The sequence below is a fragment of the Lycorma delicatula genome, chromosome 5 (assembly GCF_047948215.1).
Source record: "Lycorma delicatula isolate Av1 chromosome 5, ASM4794821v1, whole genome shotgun sequence".
NCBI lineage: Eukaryota > Metazoa > Arthropoda > Insecta > Hemiptera > Fulgoridae > Lycorma > Lycorma delicatula.
The window spans coordinates 53,183,383-53,201,623 of NC_134459.1; the positions used below are offsets into that span (position 1 = coordinate 53,183,383).

The 18,241-nt window shown below is 28.2% G+C and overlaps 1 protein-coding gene across 5 annotated transcripts in view; it reads left to right on the forward strand.

Moving 5' to 3' along the window:
* Nucleotides 1-18,241, forward strand: part of msi (RNA-binding protein musashi) — a 1,037,545-nt gene that overhangs the window by 993,395 nt on the left and 25,909 nt on the right. The gene's annotated exons all lie outside the window — the stretch shown is intronic.

An 18,241-nucleotide genomic window follows, 5' to 3' on the forward strand; every position in this document is an offset into this window, starting at 1 on the left:
GATCGTAACTCGTGAAACCGGTGACCGAATTAGCCGAAATTTAGATTAAAAGATTTTACCACTTAAATTATTTACCATATTATTATAAAGATATGATTTTTCTTACGACTTCGGCTCATGAACGTACGGGATATGTTTAGGTTTTTTCGCTAAGTTACGAATTCGTTTATAAAAATTAAATATCAATGTGAAGTTATGATAGCAGATTTAATAATAATTCATAGCAGATTAATAATAATTTTATAAAATCTTCCTGAATATGAAACAGGAACCTTCTATATAACTACTAAGCGCCATAAAACGGATGATGTTCCTTGGTGTACTATGTGAGCAAAAAAATCGTAGAAAAATTTGTATTACTTATAATTAACAGTCTTTTCAGCATAAATGTATAGAATGAACACTTGTTTGTTGATATTTTTTTTTTACTAGTGTTAAAATAGAGTTTTAACAAAAGATTTTTTCGGAAAAGTAAAATTTAAATATCTGTTTAAAATAGGTATCTAAATTTGCCAGCTAGAGGTGGGGGCGGCTTATTGCTGTGCACATAGGCTTACGGATGGCTTACCGCGCTATTAACTATCCCGACAACTCTGACAATGTACTGCGTACTATGTAAGTATACGGAGCTATAAGAGATGTTTTCGTAAAGGAATTACTATCTAACTGTTCCACCCGTCCTATCCTTCTATCTCTCGCACGCATTGTGCATAGTTATACACCGCCCGCTATACCAGCTTGTGAAGCGATTTTTAAAACTCTCTTGGTGTGTGTGTGTGTGTGTGTGTGTGTGTGTGTGTGTGTGTGTGTGTGTGTGTGTGTGTGTGTGTGTGTGTGTTAGGCTACAGTATATTATGGTGACATAAACATAATGTAAGCCATGTGCACCTGGCAATTTCTATGTAGTCAGTTAAAATTATTGTTGTAGTTTAAGACTTTGTCTTAATTATTAATTTTATTAGTTCTTGTGCAGTACTCAACTCGTGATGTAATTACACAACTAATAGTTGAATGTATATTAATTATTATTGTAAATAAAAATAATTGTTTTTAAAAACAATCTTACAAAATAAATATACTTTTTTTTTCAAAAGATCACATTCCGGGATTGACGAACTTAGCGATATATTTGATATCGGTAGAATCTTCAGTGTAAAACGAATTTAACTACATTAATTTGAAACTGTTTTACTGATTAAAAATGCACACGTGGTATGAAAGTTCCTTCATTCAAGTAAAGAGTTTCAATTAAGAAATTGCATCTTTATTCAGGTAGTAAAATACGAGTTAATAACAATAACAAATAGCAATTGCATTATGTAATGCAATCAAGCTATACTTCAGTTAAAGAACTGCCCTTCCACGTGCCTTTTTATAATTCACACAACAACACGGCAAAGTATAACTCACAAAGCTATATAGTGCTTAGTTTACCTATACAGCATAGTTACGAGGAACTCGTATACGTAATAATAATAGTTATTAATTTGACCACACGATAAGCTATTACTTCTTGTTATGTAGTTATACTACAAACAATTTTATGTCATTCATTTCAATTTGCCTTCCTTTTGTCTTCTCGTTCACTATTTGTACTACACGTATAATCAGAATGTTCATGAGGAAAGGAAAATAATACGAAAACTGATTCTGGAGCTTGAAACAAGGAAAAACGTTCATATAAAGATATATCAGAAAACGCTTTTGTATCGAGTTGTGACTAGAGAAATATTTTGTCATACTGAAATTTTTAAGCCGTTATATTATAAGTAGGGTCTTTTATTTTTTGACCTGAAAAAAAGAATAAAAATGATCCCAGAACTGATAATAAATTCGTAGCCTTTATTATCAAAAGAATTTAATTCTAAAAAGTTTGATTTAATAAAAGTTGTTGAAAACAAAAAAAAACAAAAATTAACAGGAAAATGTTATAAATTTTTCACACTTTTAAAAAATATATTAGATAATTCATTGTCAGATATCGGGTACAAAAGTATATTTCTCGCAGGTTGAAAATTAATTTTAGAATAAATCCTCATTCGAGTAATATTTAATCAGATAGTAGATAAAGTGAAACTCATTTTTAATATGTTTACAAAACTGTTTGAATTTATAATTTCTATCCGTCATGATTGCACTTGTGAAGTAATTGATTTCAAACATAAAAACATAAAAAGTTTAAATATTCTAGTTAAACAGCTGAAGTAGCATTTAATTTATTAATATTATAATGCAAGATCGGTGTACATCTGCGTAATATGTTATTTGGTACAGGAGGTCTCAAAAATAACGAACCTCTTTTGTTAAGCTTACCAGGGAAGTAAAGTAATTTTTCATTACCTTCTTCAAAGATATTATTATACATATCGGTATGCTAATCCCACCGAAATTTGAAGTAATATTCTGCCTTACAAGTGACACTTACAGTGTGTTCAGGAACTGGATGTATAACATCTTTACTCTCAGAGAAAACGAACTATTATTGGTGAAATAATCTCAGATGCTTTACTTATATCCATCAGAGATGACTAATATAAATAATGTAAATCAACAAATTAATGTATCCCTTTCTATAGGACTCTGTACATTACGTATACAATACATTGTATCCAGTCCATAGACAAAAATCTCTTCCTGTTAGAGGAAATACTTCAATAAGTATTTCCTGTTGTTACAAGTATTTATACTTTAAATCGCTCACTTATTTTAATTAAACTTTTTTTATTTTAGTTGCAAGAAAAGCTCTTTAGATAATTAAAAAATTAACCACACTTCTTGCGTCTGTAAATTAAAATTTTTGGAAGATAAAATTAAAGAAAAGTCAATTAAAATCGACTGGTAGCGTCTCGGTATTTCATCCGGAGGTCCTTTGTCCGAATCCCGGTCAGGCATGTTATTTTTCATACCCTAAAAAATTTCATTTCCATATTCCCGCGTACAAGTTTTAAATTTATGCCGGGAAAGTGTTTAAAAGAAGTTGAATAATGTTTATTTCCTGTAATGAACGTTTGAATATTTAAGACTTATGTTTGGGTAAAGTAAATATGTTTATCTGTTACTTTTCAAGTTTCTAAGATACTGCAAATATTTCTTGTATAGAAAGAAAAGGATGAGTGAAGGTGTTGTTAAAAACAGGATAAATAGGTTTTTCAGTTTTTTTTATGAAAAATTTAATTTTTATCTTAAAACTTAACTTGAATAATCGGGAGAAAAATCTGTGCTCATTAAGGAGAAACGGTGTTACGTGAAGCGGTTGTGTAGGAAACACCACATAATTATGTTTTAAAAACTACAAATAAAAGTTGTTTATTTTGTTACTAAGCAACCGGACTGTTCTATTTTGGTAAGTTTGTTTGCTACTCCTATTAAAACTGTTCAATATGTTTAATGATTTTTTCGAAAGAAAATCTACACATGAAAGCTACATCTTAACCTTATAATCATCAAATATAGTCAATTTTATAGGATTGTATTCTTGAACATGGTTTTATACTTGTAACTTTACAAATGAAATCTAGTCATGAAAAGATCCCGGTAATAGAAAATGTCAGATTTTTCCTAAACAGATTAAAACAAAATCTTCAAAGTTCTACTTACTGATAAATAAAGAGTCGTCCTTTTTCTGTGGTGCAAGTTTGAAATATTTCCTTATTAGTTCGTAATCACTTGCCACTTAAATATTTATTCTTTTTTATTAATAGAGGGGAAGTCGCTCGGAACAAAGTCCGATTTGTGTCTTGTAAAAAAGGTCTTATCAAATTTTTTTCAACGAACAACGTATCGCAGTTCCTAAATATTCATACCGGTTATGCTTTACAATATTTGTTAGTCGTTTCCGTCGTCAATAGCGCAACATCCGGAGCGTGCCTCGTTAATACTGTTCTCAGCGATCAGTTTATTTATTTATCGTTAATAATACAACCAATATATACACCGTGAGATTTTTATTTATTATTATTACACCATATCATCAAAAATATGCTGATAATATATGTTTGAGCATAGAGATCTCCTGTGCGGATTACCGAACCTTCAAAACAGAATAATTCAGCAATTACTGTTTCAAACTAAAAAGAAATAAACAATACGAATAAAACCAGTAAGATTCATAAATTACTTCTTATTATTCCTAGTACGTTCGTTACAATTTGTTCAACTAATGAACAATACTCAAAATATAGTCATTTACCTATAACATAATGTAACATAATGAAACGTTATATTCGGGATTCTGGACAGACGTGTAACTTAACAGTAGTTCCGAAACTTTTCCGAGTCGCGGCGCCCTTTTTCAATTACAATTTTCCCATGGCGCCCTACCCTAAGCAAAAGTATGACTAATCGTAAGTAAGAGATAAAAATAAATAAAACTCGTGTATCTTCATTATTTTTTAACATATAACATATAACATTTTTATATTAACATTAAGTTAATAATTATAAATGTGTTCAGTTAATTATGAAGCTTCCACAATATTTCGCGGCGCCCCTGTGAAGAGACCGCGGCTTCACGGGGCGCCGCGTTGCACAATATGGTAGTCACTGACTTAACATAAATTCTACCAGTCCCTTACCGAATTATGTTTTATTTGTATAATTTTCGTTTTGCTATGCAGAGATCATCATTTTTAACTAATTTGGTAACGTAAGGAATCCAACGCGGGGTCGTACTTATAAATCGGTTCACTCGTTGAGTTGCTACGGTGAATCAAACATACATACGTACACCCTAAATACATTAACACTCCTTTTTGGTCAATCTATAATAATCTATGTTCTGATTTGGTTCCATCGTGATTTTGTACCCCGTTTGAATATTGAAAATCGAAAGATTAGTTGCGAAGATATTACAACTCCGAGTAACGAGATCGAGAGTGTACCTGATACACGAAAAGTTTAGCCTTCAACCTACTAACAAATACTCCGTTTGAATTTTGTCTATTGTTTACAAAGATATTGTAGGAGCACATTATTGCACCTCCCAAAACAGCACTCTAGGGGCTGATCATTAATTCAATTCATTAAAGTTTGTGCTTCAACTGGCAAATCTCCACTACTATATACAGAGTGTTACTAAAATGGTGGGCTGGCTATACTTCTTCTGATTCTACTTGTAAACTAAACAAAAAATATCCTTAGAAGTAGTGTACAACATCAGTTTTCTGCCATAACTCGGCTATTTGTTAACCGATTTTAACAAACAAAATGTCATAAGGCTTAATATTTTATAAATTACATACATTTTGATAAAAGTAATATTTATGGAGATATAACCGATTGAAAAATAAATATGGCTGGCATTTTGTAATTTGCGAAGGTATGTAAGTTCTGATATTTTTCTAATTTTAAAACTTTATTTCCTAGACTCTTAGCAAATATAAATGTGATTCCTCTATCCGAACTTAAAGTAACAAAATGGCATACAGCGGGAGAACGAAGGAGAAATTGCCATTTTTCCTAAGGACATTTTTTGCTTAGTTTTACAAGCAGAATCTGAAAAAGGATATCCAGCGCACCATTTTTGAAACACCTGTACATCTAAATCGGTTCAGCCGTTGAACTACTATGGTAACAAACAAGTAAACATACATTCGTGCATACAACCTAAATACATTACACTCCGTTTTGGACAGTCGTGTAATATATGTTATGTAATCTTGTAATATATGTTATGTAAACTCTAACCTACCATTCCTGAGATGTGCAGTTAGTTAATTGAATACCAACCACCGAAGTACACCGGTAATTACTGTCTAGGATTCAAATTCGTATAAAAGCAATTAATTTTATGGGGATTTGAACCTCAGGAACTTCGCCTTCAAAAATCAGCTGATAAACAAGTAATTTGAATCGACGAGTTTAGCACTAGACCGATGGGCTAGATTCACAAATATAATTTTTAAAAAAGGGAGCGTAAATATAAACGAGAGATATAATAAACTTAGAGAGCTGGAGTATAACTCATATTATGTATGCAATAAATCGGCTATTAGTCAAAATACGTAATTTTTTTGTCTAAATTGGATTTAGGTCAAACTTCAGGTACGTCAAAAAACGAAAAAAATTCTCATGCCTTCGTTTTCTTTTTTTATCAATATTTTTTTTTACTTTTCGCTTCTTTTGAACGAATTTTCGTACGATTTATCCATATTTTAAATAAAAATTTTGAATTTAAAAATATAAATGTATAGGAATTTTAATAAATGATGGGAACCCATAAAAATAAAATGTCAAGAGTATAACGTAGAAAAATAAACGTTTTTTTTTTCAGTATGAGACCATTATATAAGGAGAGAAAAATTCAAAACACTTAAATGGAAAGGATAGGATTGTGACACATTTTAAAGGCTTAAAAAATAAAAAATTTAACTTAAAAAACTTCGGATTATGACAATGTAAAATTAAACTCTCACGGACCTTTAATATTGTTTACATCTAAATTCAAAAGTTGTCTGCAGTATTTCTTAAATAATTAAATAACTGTGGAAGACTAAAAAAAAAAAATGTTTAGCAAATATTCCTACCTTAAAACAATATGTAAAACTGACATAAATTTTAATTTTAATTTTGCATAAACTTCTTTAAAAAAAAATTGAAAAAGTATTACTTTTTTTTTAAATTGCAACTATTTCAATTTTTTTTTTTAGAATATTTCACAACAATTTTTTTCTGATGTATCACTTCTACAAAAACGTTTTGTTATAAAAATAGGGCCACATAATTGTAGTTGTGTTGAAGAGATTTATTGTAGTCGAGTTCTCTGTATATTAGTATGCAGTATCATTGAACAAAGCGTAGGTTGAACAAAGTGGATTATTGGAATAGGATATGATGTTCGGGTGCTTCCTTGTCTATTCGGGCAGGAAGTTAAGGATACTTTACACGGGATGTGGGATGTATTCTTCTTATTCATTAAATACAATACATACTCGTCTGCTATTAAGCAATTCTTTCTTCCCTATAAAGAGGATCGCTGTCATTTGCTAACTTTTCCCCTTCATTCAGTGAACAAGATTACGCTTACCATGACTAAAATGATTGGTTTATTTCAAAATGTAATTTTATTTTAAAATCATGATATTTAATAAAATAGATTAATTTCACACAACAAATATAGTTAAATTAGCTGATCTCTAGTTTATTACAACCACTTCATTTTGATTAAAAAAAAAAAAAAAAATTTTTTTACACCTATTTAATTACATGTATACATTTTTAAAAGTACATAAAATGTTATTTCACTAAAAACGTCTGATTTTTTCATATATTTTTTTATTGTTATTATTAAATTATTATTTATTGTAATTGTTTTTTACAATCAGAGGTTAATTGTTAATAAATCAATATATTTAAATAAAAATAAAAATAAATAAAAAAATGAAAATGAAAAAATGAAAATGAAAAAAGGTAGAAATGTTGCAAACCAAAAAATATAAAGAGGAAGAAAACGTTAAAACCAAGGAAAGTATAAAAAGATTTAGAGGACGTTGAACACAGAAACAGAAAATTTGAGAACGTGTACTACACAAATTAAGATCAGAAGAATTACATCAAACCAAAGAACGATTAAATGATTGGTAACAAAAAATAAATAAACGAAATGATGATCAACTCCGACTTAGGGAGAATATTGTCCGACGATATCAGAGGAGTAACGAACTAAACGATAAGAATTTTTTGCAATTTAAAAGATCTGGCATGCATCCCTCACTGTATATGTTGTTCTTGTGATGGTCTATTTTTCAGTCATTCTGTAGTAAACTTTACTGTAGATAAATTAAAAGAAATTCCTGAATAATTAAATAAAATTAAACTAGAAAATCCAATAATATTACGGTTCTAAATTATAATTTTCAATTAATATTAAATAATCAGATGTTTCACCAAATCTATTGCATATAGTCACGTATGTAATAATGCCTATGAAATTTCATAATACACATTTTTAAAAGTACATGAAATTTATTTCACTAATAACTTCTGATTTTTTTTTTTCATAATTTTTTATTTATTTAATTGTTTATTTTAATACTTTTTTTGCAATCACGGGTTAATAATTTTTAAGTCAATACATTTAAATTAAAAAAAATTTAAAAAATAAATAAAAGGAGATGAAGTTTGATTCGAGGTGTCAAATATTTAATTAACTTTTTTTTTTGCTATAACTGGAACCAATGAAAATAAGTACCACTTATGATATATCATTGAAAATCTCTCAACGAGGGCTTATTACTGCAGTATGAAAAAGTCCAAAATAGAAACGTTTTTGGATTTTGGTCTTTTTTGTACACTTTTGGTTCAGTCAATTACAATCAAAAGGGAGGTGCAGAACTACATGTTACGATAGTTATTAATACAAAATTTCAACATACTATGACTAATCGTTTTTCAGTTATGCGAGATACATACGTGCATAATTAAGTATAGACGTCACACAAAAACTAGTCAAAATTGATTCAGGTATGATCAAAATGGATATTTCCGTTGAAATCTGAAAACCGAAATTTTTTGGGATCACAATACTTCCTTTACCTCATACAAGGATGTAATTAAAGATAAAATCTCTGCCTTCTCTTCTCTGAAATGGTGCACGCATTTCATTTACCTTCACCCTTTTATATTTCTTGGCAGTGTTCCTTTTATACTGCTTACGAATGCATGTTAACTAGCAGTGTTATTGCCTACATCTAGACACATCAAGACAAAATCTCAAATTTCTGCATATATATGAGATTTTTTTTAAATTTAATTTTAGTATTAATAGTACTACAGTCTGTGAATATTTTTTTATCCTTATATAATTTAGCATACATATAATTTGAACATACGCATAGTATTTCACTGTTAAGCAATTATTTAAGAGGTACTATAGATCGTTTTTGAATCGGTATATGAGAAACTGTAAATAGCTGTGAATTTGGTTAGGATTGTCGCCATAGCCAAATGATTTTGATATCAAATTTTTGTTTCTAATACCTCCTATAATTATCTACCTCATCATATATATTTCACTTAAAATGTCTGAATTGCGCCTTCTGGATTCTAGTTATGCGTTCCAGCATTCAAGTTCAAGTCCTGGTAAAGTCAGTTATTTTTACAACCACTTGAAAATCAACGACCGGTATCTACAGTCTAGCCTTTAAATCCATATAAAAACAATTGCCTTTACAAGGATTCGAACCTTAGAACTCTTGACTTTAGTTGATTTTGCGATGACTAGTTACTATATATTTCTCTCATAACTATTATACTGTTTGAGAAGGATGATTCTGTATTTCGTTTTTATTTTCCTTTATAGTTTTTATAATTTTTTTTTTCATTTTAAGTTATTATTTTGCCAAATCAGCTCTTATAAAATTCCTTATTTCTAATAATATAAATATATATATATATATATATATGTACACATAATTTATATCCTTCCCCATCGGGCTGGTCTATGGTTAACTCCTCTTCGCAATCACTTATTTAACAGTTGATTTACGAAGTCAAACGGTTCTCAGGTTCAAATCATAGTAAAGGTTAATAATTGCTTTTATTCGGATTTGAATACTAGACAGTGGATAACAGTGTAATTTGGTTGTTGGACTTCAATTAACCATACGTTTCTGGAATGGTCGGCCTGAGTCAGACTACACCTCATTTACATGTCGTACATAACATCCTCATTCATTAGGCCGTGAGGGGGGTGGTTGCTTATTGTTCACTAGTAGAACAGATTATAACATGCACATGAGGGAGAATTATAATAACTATAATCTTAACTCAGTAGTTGATAGAGAATATAAATGTATTATAAAAATAGGTTTTATAAATAACTAGCATCCCCGTCGCGGCTTCACCCGCGCTATATGGTTACATGTGATCAATTGTATGTCGATCAATACTTTTGTCGTTTTAGACAAATATGAGCTAATTCGGACCATAAATACAATTTTTCGAAATATTTCAACCCTAGCGCCACCTAGCGGGCCAAACTAATTCAGAAATCTTCGCGAGCGTGCGCACAACTCCCAACCTTTTAATAAAATCTTGTTATCTTAATTATGCAACCGTTATGTAAGTTTGTTAAACACTTTTTTTTTACACTTTATTCACTAATGCACTTTTTCACAGTCCTTTTTCTGGCCTCTTAAGAAAAAGTGACAGAGCTTAAATACTTTTGTCTGCGAGATCTTCAAATTTTTTTCTTTTTTCTTACGTACTTTTTTACTTGCGAGATCTTCTAGACGAATTAAAAAAATGTAAAATTTTGTAATATGTATCTTGTCCGCACGGGTAATCTTCTGTCTTCTATATATATATATATATATATATATATATATATATATATATATATATATAAAAAGAAAGTTTGTTTGCTTCGTAAATATCTCGACACCGGCGCCATCTAGCGGGTCCAAACTAATCAGAGACCTTCGCGGGCGTGCGTACAACAATTCACCAAAGCTTTATCGCAATCGGATGAATGGTTTAGGAAGGCATAAGAGACATACAGACAGACAAACATTCATTTTTATATTTATAGATTTAAATATTTAATTCAGAATTTGTGTTTGTTTGCACCAATGTTCATTTAAAATTTGTGAACAGCTGGACTGTTCTGAATGATAATTGTACCGATATTTTATTGAAATTTAGAACGGATTACTTAAATTTTATCCATTATCACACAGCTTATGGCATCAATTTTTTTATAGTAATATTTTGAATTATTAGTACATTACTTAAAATAAGAAAACGGGTCAAGTGTTTTTGTAAGTGAAATTTAGAAAAAAGCCTGAATTTTATAACAGTATATCAATTATATATAAACTGATTAAACTGTTTTAAACATTCGTTATTTAATAGAAAATTTTATTGTCATGATGCAGAAGGTGAGTGACGTACTATTTTAGTTGCGATTGCTACTTGCATATTAAATATAATTTATAAAGTTTACATCGGTAAATTTGCAGTAGTTTTATTTCTGTTATTTTTGCTGTTCATAAAAAAAACCACTAAAATGAAAATACTTTTGCTTTTGATGGCTTTGTTTATTTCAATTTGTGCAAATCGTATTGGTTTGTATGAATTTTACTGATGTACCGGATTTTGCACGAAAGAAAATACTAGAATAATGTATGTATTTTAACTAGATAGAAGTTGCAAAATGTACTCTATTGAAAAAAAATTATTTTTTTTTTTTAATTTATACATGCACACGCGCGCGCAATTAATTTTGGAAAAAAAATATATCAAGCGTTGAAAATAAAAACATTTTTATTATTTTATCAACGTTTTTGAACTTTGAAACGGATGTTCGTTCCTTCACTTTGCGAGGATAATTTTTTTTCTTGTGAAATGAAATATTTCGGAAGGAGGAGGAAATTAAAAGAAATATTTCGGGAAATTTTGACCTAAGATTCCCTTTCGAATAATAATAATAATTATATCTGGTATCCGAAGGAAGGTAGTCGAACTTGTATTTAAGGCGATGACCCAAAAATTTACTTTAAAAGTGCGTATCAATTTTACTTGTATTCTGATTATTTAAAAATATGTTTTTCTTGATATTCTGTAATTTAATTTATACTAAATCTGTACTTTACTGAAAATTAAGTTATCATATTCTGAATATTATTGCCACTGGTATTTTAGTTCATCAGAAAAAAAGATTTTCGGTTTTATTTCAAAGTTTTAATCCTTGCCAGGATATTAGGAAAGATTTTTGTACGTTTTTTAAAGTTTAAAATACAATTTTTTACCAGATTCTCTTTTATTTCTGTAGAGTTTTCTCCGCTTGCTGAATTTTCATTACAATATTAGCTGCAAAGTTTCGTCCTATGAAGAAACTTATTTGACGCTTTATGAGGCCAAACGGTAAACAGTTTCTTTATCTTATATTGATTTATCGCAGTCCTTTCTCTCTTTGTTTTGTTTTTTTTTTTTTAAATAAATAAAGTAATCAGTGTGTTATCTACCTGTATACCTATTATTATTATTATTATTATACGTGTCAGTAATTTTTGGTTAGTCAGTTGGTATAAAATGAACCTATAGCACTTTTATTTATAATAATTTTTTTTATTGCACGACAGAAATTGTTTTATACACACCAGATATGTTCGATATATTTCGAGAAATCATAGAAATATTAGAAATATTACTATAATTAATCTTTTATGAATTCCGGTTGTATTATTATTATTTTCACGCTTATTATTATGTCCTATACTTAACGTGCATACTACGACTTCTAATTTGTCATCACAATTTTCTCAAAAGTAACATACTAGCACTTATAATTTTTTAATTATTTATTATTTTTATTTTTAAATTATGAATACTCAAGTTGTAAATATTTTAGTTTTAAAAATTAAGTTGAGCGTTCCAGATAAAACAAATATTGTACCGAGAGATATTGGATAAGAGAGTTTTATTTCTTTTTATTATAAGTTGAATGTTTTTACCTTCACGAAAAAGTTCAGGAACCCTTAAAGATGCAATTAATATAAGATTTCAAAAAATATTTCAAAAAAAAAAAAATTAATTACTTCTATTTACTATTATGAAATATATATATATATATATATATATATATATATATATATATTAAAAATAATAACATATCAATAAAAAGTTTTTATCTTCGTTTTTAAATTCTTAGAAGTTTTTGAAGCAGCGACAAATGAAAAATTCCAACGAATTTTAAATTTGATGTCCTATTGAATAGTCGGACGACAAAGTATTTATTTAATTTTAAAAAAATTTGTTTTATCGACTTTTCGAAGAAAAATATGGAAAAATATATATAAGAAAAATTATATATATATATAAGAAAACACCAAGCGAATAGTATTTTCGTACTTCTCATACCTCAAAACGTAAAGGAAATTCATTCCCCCCCCCTCTCACTTAGACCGTGAGACTGAAAGCAATAACATATTTTTCTTCTAAAAGTCGATAAAAAATGTTTAAAAAATTAAATAAATACTTTGTCGTCCGATTATTCAGTAGGACACCAAATTTAAAGTTCATTGGAATTTTTAATTTGTCACTGCTTCAAAAACTTCTAAAAATTTAAAAACTGAGATAAATATTTTTTATTGATGGGTGTATTATTTTTAATATATATATATATATATATATATATTATAATATATAATTCATAGTATATATATATTATAATATATAATTCATAATATATATATATATATTATAATATATAATTCATAATAGTAAATAGAAGTAATTAATTATTGAACATTTTGAAATTTTTTTCGTAAATCTTATATTAATTGCAAGTTTAAGGGTTCCTGAACTTTATAATTTCTTGAAGGTAATTTTTAAATACGTATTAATAATTTGTCTCATATTTATTTCGAACGGTAGAAATTTAGTTTTCCAAATTAGGAAATCCAAAAATCTTATGCAGATTTTTTTTTATGAATTGTGATGAACATGGGTTGGTTTAATCCAATACGATGAGCGTAGTGGAAATAAAGTATTTTATCAGTTGAACATACTTGCAAAAAATCGTGTAATTTTAAAATCTTAAGTTCTTATATTATTTTTTCGAATGGATTTCATATGAGGAGGAGTTAAGGGAAGGAAGTAATTGACAGAGATGTAATTTCCGTCGTTTGACGGAGAAGAAGATGATTTGTAGTGTGGAGGGGAAGGTTCCCGACTAGAGTACGATATCATGACACCTGGTTATCGATTTCCTAAACTGTTAGGTAGACTGGCAACGAAGTGAGCCGAGGTAGCGACAGCCCGAGATAACTGCAAATTAAGAGTGACACGGGACAAGAGCGCTACCTTTCTGTTAATGCATGGCCTTTTTATTCCCTCCCTCCCTCTCTATGATTCGCCTTTAACCGGTACATATAACCTGGAACTGTCACGAGGCTGAATTTTATTTCGGACACGCTATAAATGTCTCGACTCCCTCATGTAATATATTCTTGTCACCCATTCTTTTTTTCTCTTTCTCTCTTCTTGAATGCATCGTCAGCGATATAAATTAGGTCTACCTTTTTTGACATCTCCTAAACTGGGATACACATAATTACATTAGCTTATTCTATTCCTGTGTGTACATAGTAAGTGTCATTTAAATAATTTAATGTTTACCCGCATTTTCTTTTTACTTAAAATTCATGAATTTTTTAATGTTTATTTTCTTTTTTTAATACGTATAGGTTGTCTCCTCTACTTGTCTGAAATTGTTAAATTTAAGTTCCCTAAAGTAAGTAGATCTATCTAAATCTTTATTATTTTTTTAACTGTTCTTTTTTTAAAAAAAAAGACTGCTGAAGGTATCGAACTGTAGTATCATTTCGGAGACCTGACGTAACAAATAATAATTTTATCAACGTAGAAAAGAATGGGAAACCACTTCACTAAAAATATAAAGTATACTCTTGAGGAGAAAACATCTGGTAGAAAATTTCAACTTTTTAATACTGTATTTTTATTTATATTATAATACCGCTTTTAGAAAGTGTCTATTATTCGGCTACTAACGTACCTTCTGTAAGTAAAAGACAAAGAAGAAAATACTCTTAAAAAAAAAATCGACTATTTTTTTACGACTAGTTTCCTTTTTAAATATATTTTTTTTTTTACAAAGGAGAATTAAAATTTTCATTGTTTTATCTTTTCTGTCTTTTCGGTAATTAGATTTTTTATTTAATTTTGCTTGACATATTACATATATTTTTTATAAAGATTTTTTTTAAATATAACAAAATAATTTATGAGGAAAAATAAAATGGAATTTAAATTTGTATAATAAAAGAACAGGTTAAGAAATATTTGATAAAATGTTAAGAATTTGACGCGTGGGCTCAACTTCCTTAAGATTCTTGAAATACTTAACTCTTTCTTATTCATAATACTTTGTTATAGGATTTAATAAGTAACATTTAAATAGCAGAACAATAAATAATAATGTCATAATTTAAAATAATTAATTTCGTAAATACTTTTTTTTTAATACGAATTTATTCGTGTTAATTGAAACCGTAAAATAGATATCTAATACAAGTAATACTGATTAAAATTAGAGTTTTGTTAACTGTTTATGAAATAGTATACTTTGTCACACTATTCATTAGTATTAAAAATTTGTAGAATATAAAATATTTTTAGAACATTATCATTTTTGCCCAAGTAATTGAATATTTACATCGCAATTTATATTTTCAATGTTTTCGCCTATGTTAGTAACAAACTGAATCTTACTATCGGTTAAAAATTATACATTCTCGGTATTTGTTTTATTCCTTTTACGGTTTATAGGTTATAGGTATCCTGTCTTAAATCTAATGAAGTTTAAGTTAGAAAAATCTATATTTAGTATAAAGACTTTGTCTATCCCTCTTCTCTACCTCTCTATGGCTGTGTGTACAAAGATTCGGTTTCTAGTTTTATATTTCAGTAACTGTTGAATCTACAATCATAAAATTTACGATCGCGTAGCCTATGTATTAGTGATGAGGGTGTACTATAAGTAAAAGGATTGAGTTTTTTAAAAATTACTTATGCGTCGGCTTTTTTTAATAACAAAAAAAATATTTTATATTAAAAATATCATTTGACATAATAAATTGAAATATTTTTAAAATAAATTTTCAAAAACCCTCTAAAACTTATTTTAATGTTTTTTTTTTTTTTTGTTTTTTTATGTAAATGAAACATTATTAGAGAAATGGTCTTTTCTAAGGGTTTAAGGATAATATAACTTCCTTCCTTCCAGTCACATATACTGGTATATATGACATTTTTTGAATAAGCACACAAAAATTATAAGAAATTAGAATGTTATAAGGTAACAACCCTTTTTTAATTAATAAAATAATTAAAAAATAAAATTCCACTGAAATTCTTTTTTAAATGAGAGGGGATAAATAAATTAATATTTTTAATATTTCTCCTTAAATACTGTTTTTAACACTTCTATCTTAATTTGATAACTGGTACATATTTACTTTTCTCTTTTGAGTAATACACTTGACATCATTATTCCTGGGTAAAATTTAATCATTTATTTATATTACGATATGTTACGATATATTAATGTATGTCTTATTTCATCGTGTCTCTTCTAGTTTACATAAACATTGGTAGCTTCCTCCTGCTTGTAAAAAAGTTAATAAAAAAATAAAGTTGGAAACTTCTTTCGTCTAAGATATCTATGTAATTAAGATATCAATGTAATATTTAAAGGGATAAATTGAAAAATATTTAAAAAATACTATTTACAGTTATAATAATACGACTGTGATTTAAGATAATACTAAATCGTAAGAAAAATATTCGATTTATGATATCAATAAGAAAAAGAATGTTTCAAATAATAATAAACTATTAATTATAGTATTTTATTTAATTTTTAATTACTTTTGATAATAAAATAAATAAATACGGTCTGAAATATAAAGTTTTAGCATCCAGAGGATGGTTTAAATTTTAAGCTCTGTAAAAATTCCTTGAAGTTGAGCAACATCGTTGCCAGCTTTTTTTTTAGACGGTATTGAATTTCACTGGGTAAGAAAAAAGGATATCAAATTTTATTTCTGAGGGTATTATAATTAATACCCTAATTAATTTAAGATAATAGTTTTCATAATTTAAAAATATCCGGTTATTCATCAGATTAATTTACTTGGCATGATATTAAATTGTCTGTGCTTCACTTGGAGACGACTCGACTTCATTTAATCTCTTCTTATACTTGAGATTTAATTGAAGTTTAATTTACTTGAGACTAATTGACATTTTATTAGCTTCTTGTTCATTTAACTTTGTTCCTTATTGTTCATTCTGGATGTTTGATTACTAAACGATAGCGAAGCATCGTTTACTTTTTTTTATTATTTGTTTTACCCTTCTTCTTCTATCGCTGTCTTTTATATTATATCCCGTTTTCATTCTAGATACTTTTTCTACTTATTGAGCAAAAGTATTTTAATATTTATTATCGAGCTTGTATTCTTATTTCTTATACCTGTTTTTATAATTAATTATTGGAAATAAATAATATGCACGCATAATTTTAAAAGCAATATATTTTTAATCACATAGTCAGGTTTACATTTAATAAAAATATTTATGATCGTTGTAAATTAAAATGTTCTCAATTTTTCTCGATTCAAATAAATTCATTACTTTATTTGAATTTTCCTTATCTTTTCTTTAACAAGAACAAGCTGAAGTCCGATTACAGCTTCTGTAAGATGATGAAATTGATGAAGTTTTGAAAAATTCTAAGCGTGATCGGAATTCGAGTTCGAATTGTTCGGTTGAAAGGGAAATTCAAACTCTTCTACTGAGATTTACAGACCTTCATAAGAAATATATGTAAAATTACAGAAAGCAGTGTAAAATATTACCGGTTACAAAAACAAAACGCTGAAAAAAAATCTTACTTCGGACTGATTTACATATTACTACATTAAAATTGATAAGTTGATAAACGTATTTCCTTTAATTCTACATTTAACCAGATATTAATTTTTCTTACATGCAGAACTTTGTAGCCACAAACAATTATATAAAACTTAACCACGAAAAGGAGAAATATTCCTGATTGTTAATGTTTTAGGGGGGATAGGAGTTTCAATGGTAATTCTTAACATTTGAGCCATCGGGATTATCGGTATAATAATCAGGAAAAAAATACCACAAATTATTCCATATGTAACCAAATTATTTAAAAAAATGTACCGGTTCTGGTAGGATCAGCATCCTGAACATTAACTTTAACATTAATTTTACCCTTTAAAAACTAAAATGAAGGATAAGGTATTAAAAACTTGCATTCGTATAATTCCCTTCTAGAGGAAAATAGGTATCCATCCCGCCTACAGTCCCGTGGGATTACATTTTTAGTTAAATGAAAACAGCTTAATCAACGACTTCATATCTAACAGATTAAATATATACTACAACCAAAAACTCCTTTTACGCCATAAATTACTGTCATGGTCGTTCAAAAATAACTTACAAACTGTAAAACTACCAAGGATGTACTTAATACTTTTAAAAGTTCTCGTTTGCTTAATTGCATAACACGTAGGGTCATTTAGAAGAACCCCAAATTCACTAGATAAACGATTGACCTCAAACGGCTATCGGAAAAAGCTTTTTCCGGGCAGCAGATACTCATCCCAGTCTATTGTCTTTCTGGAGTTATCTTTATCCAGGTCATTTATATCAAGGATTTTTCGTTGATCAATTTATGTCGGACTGG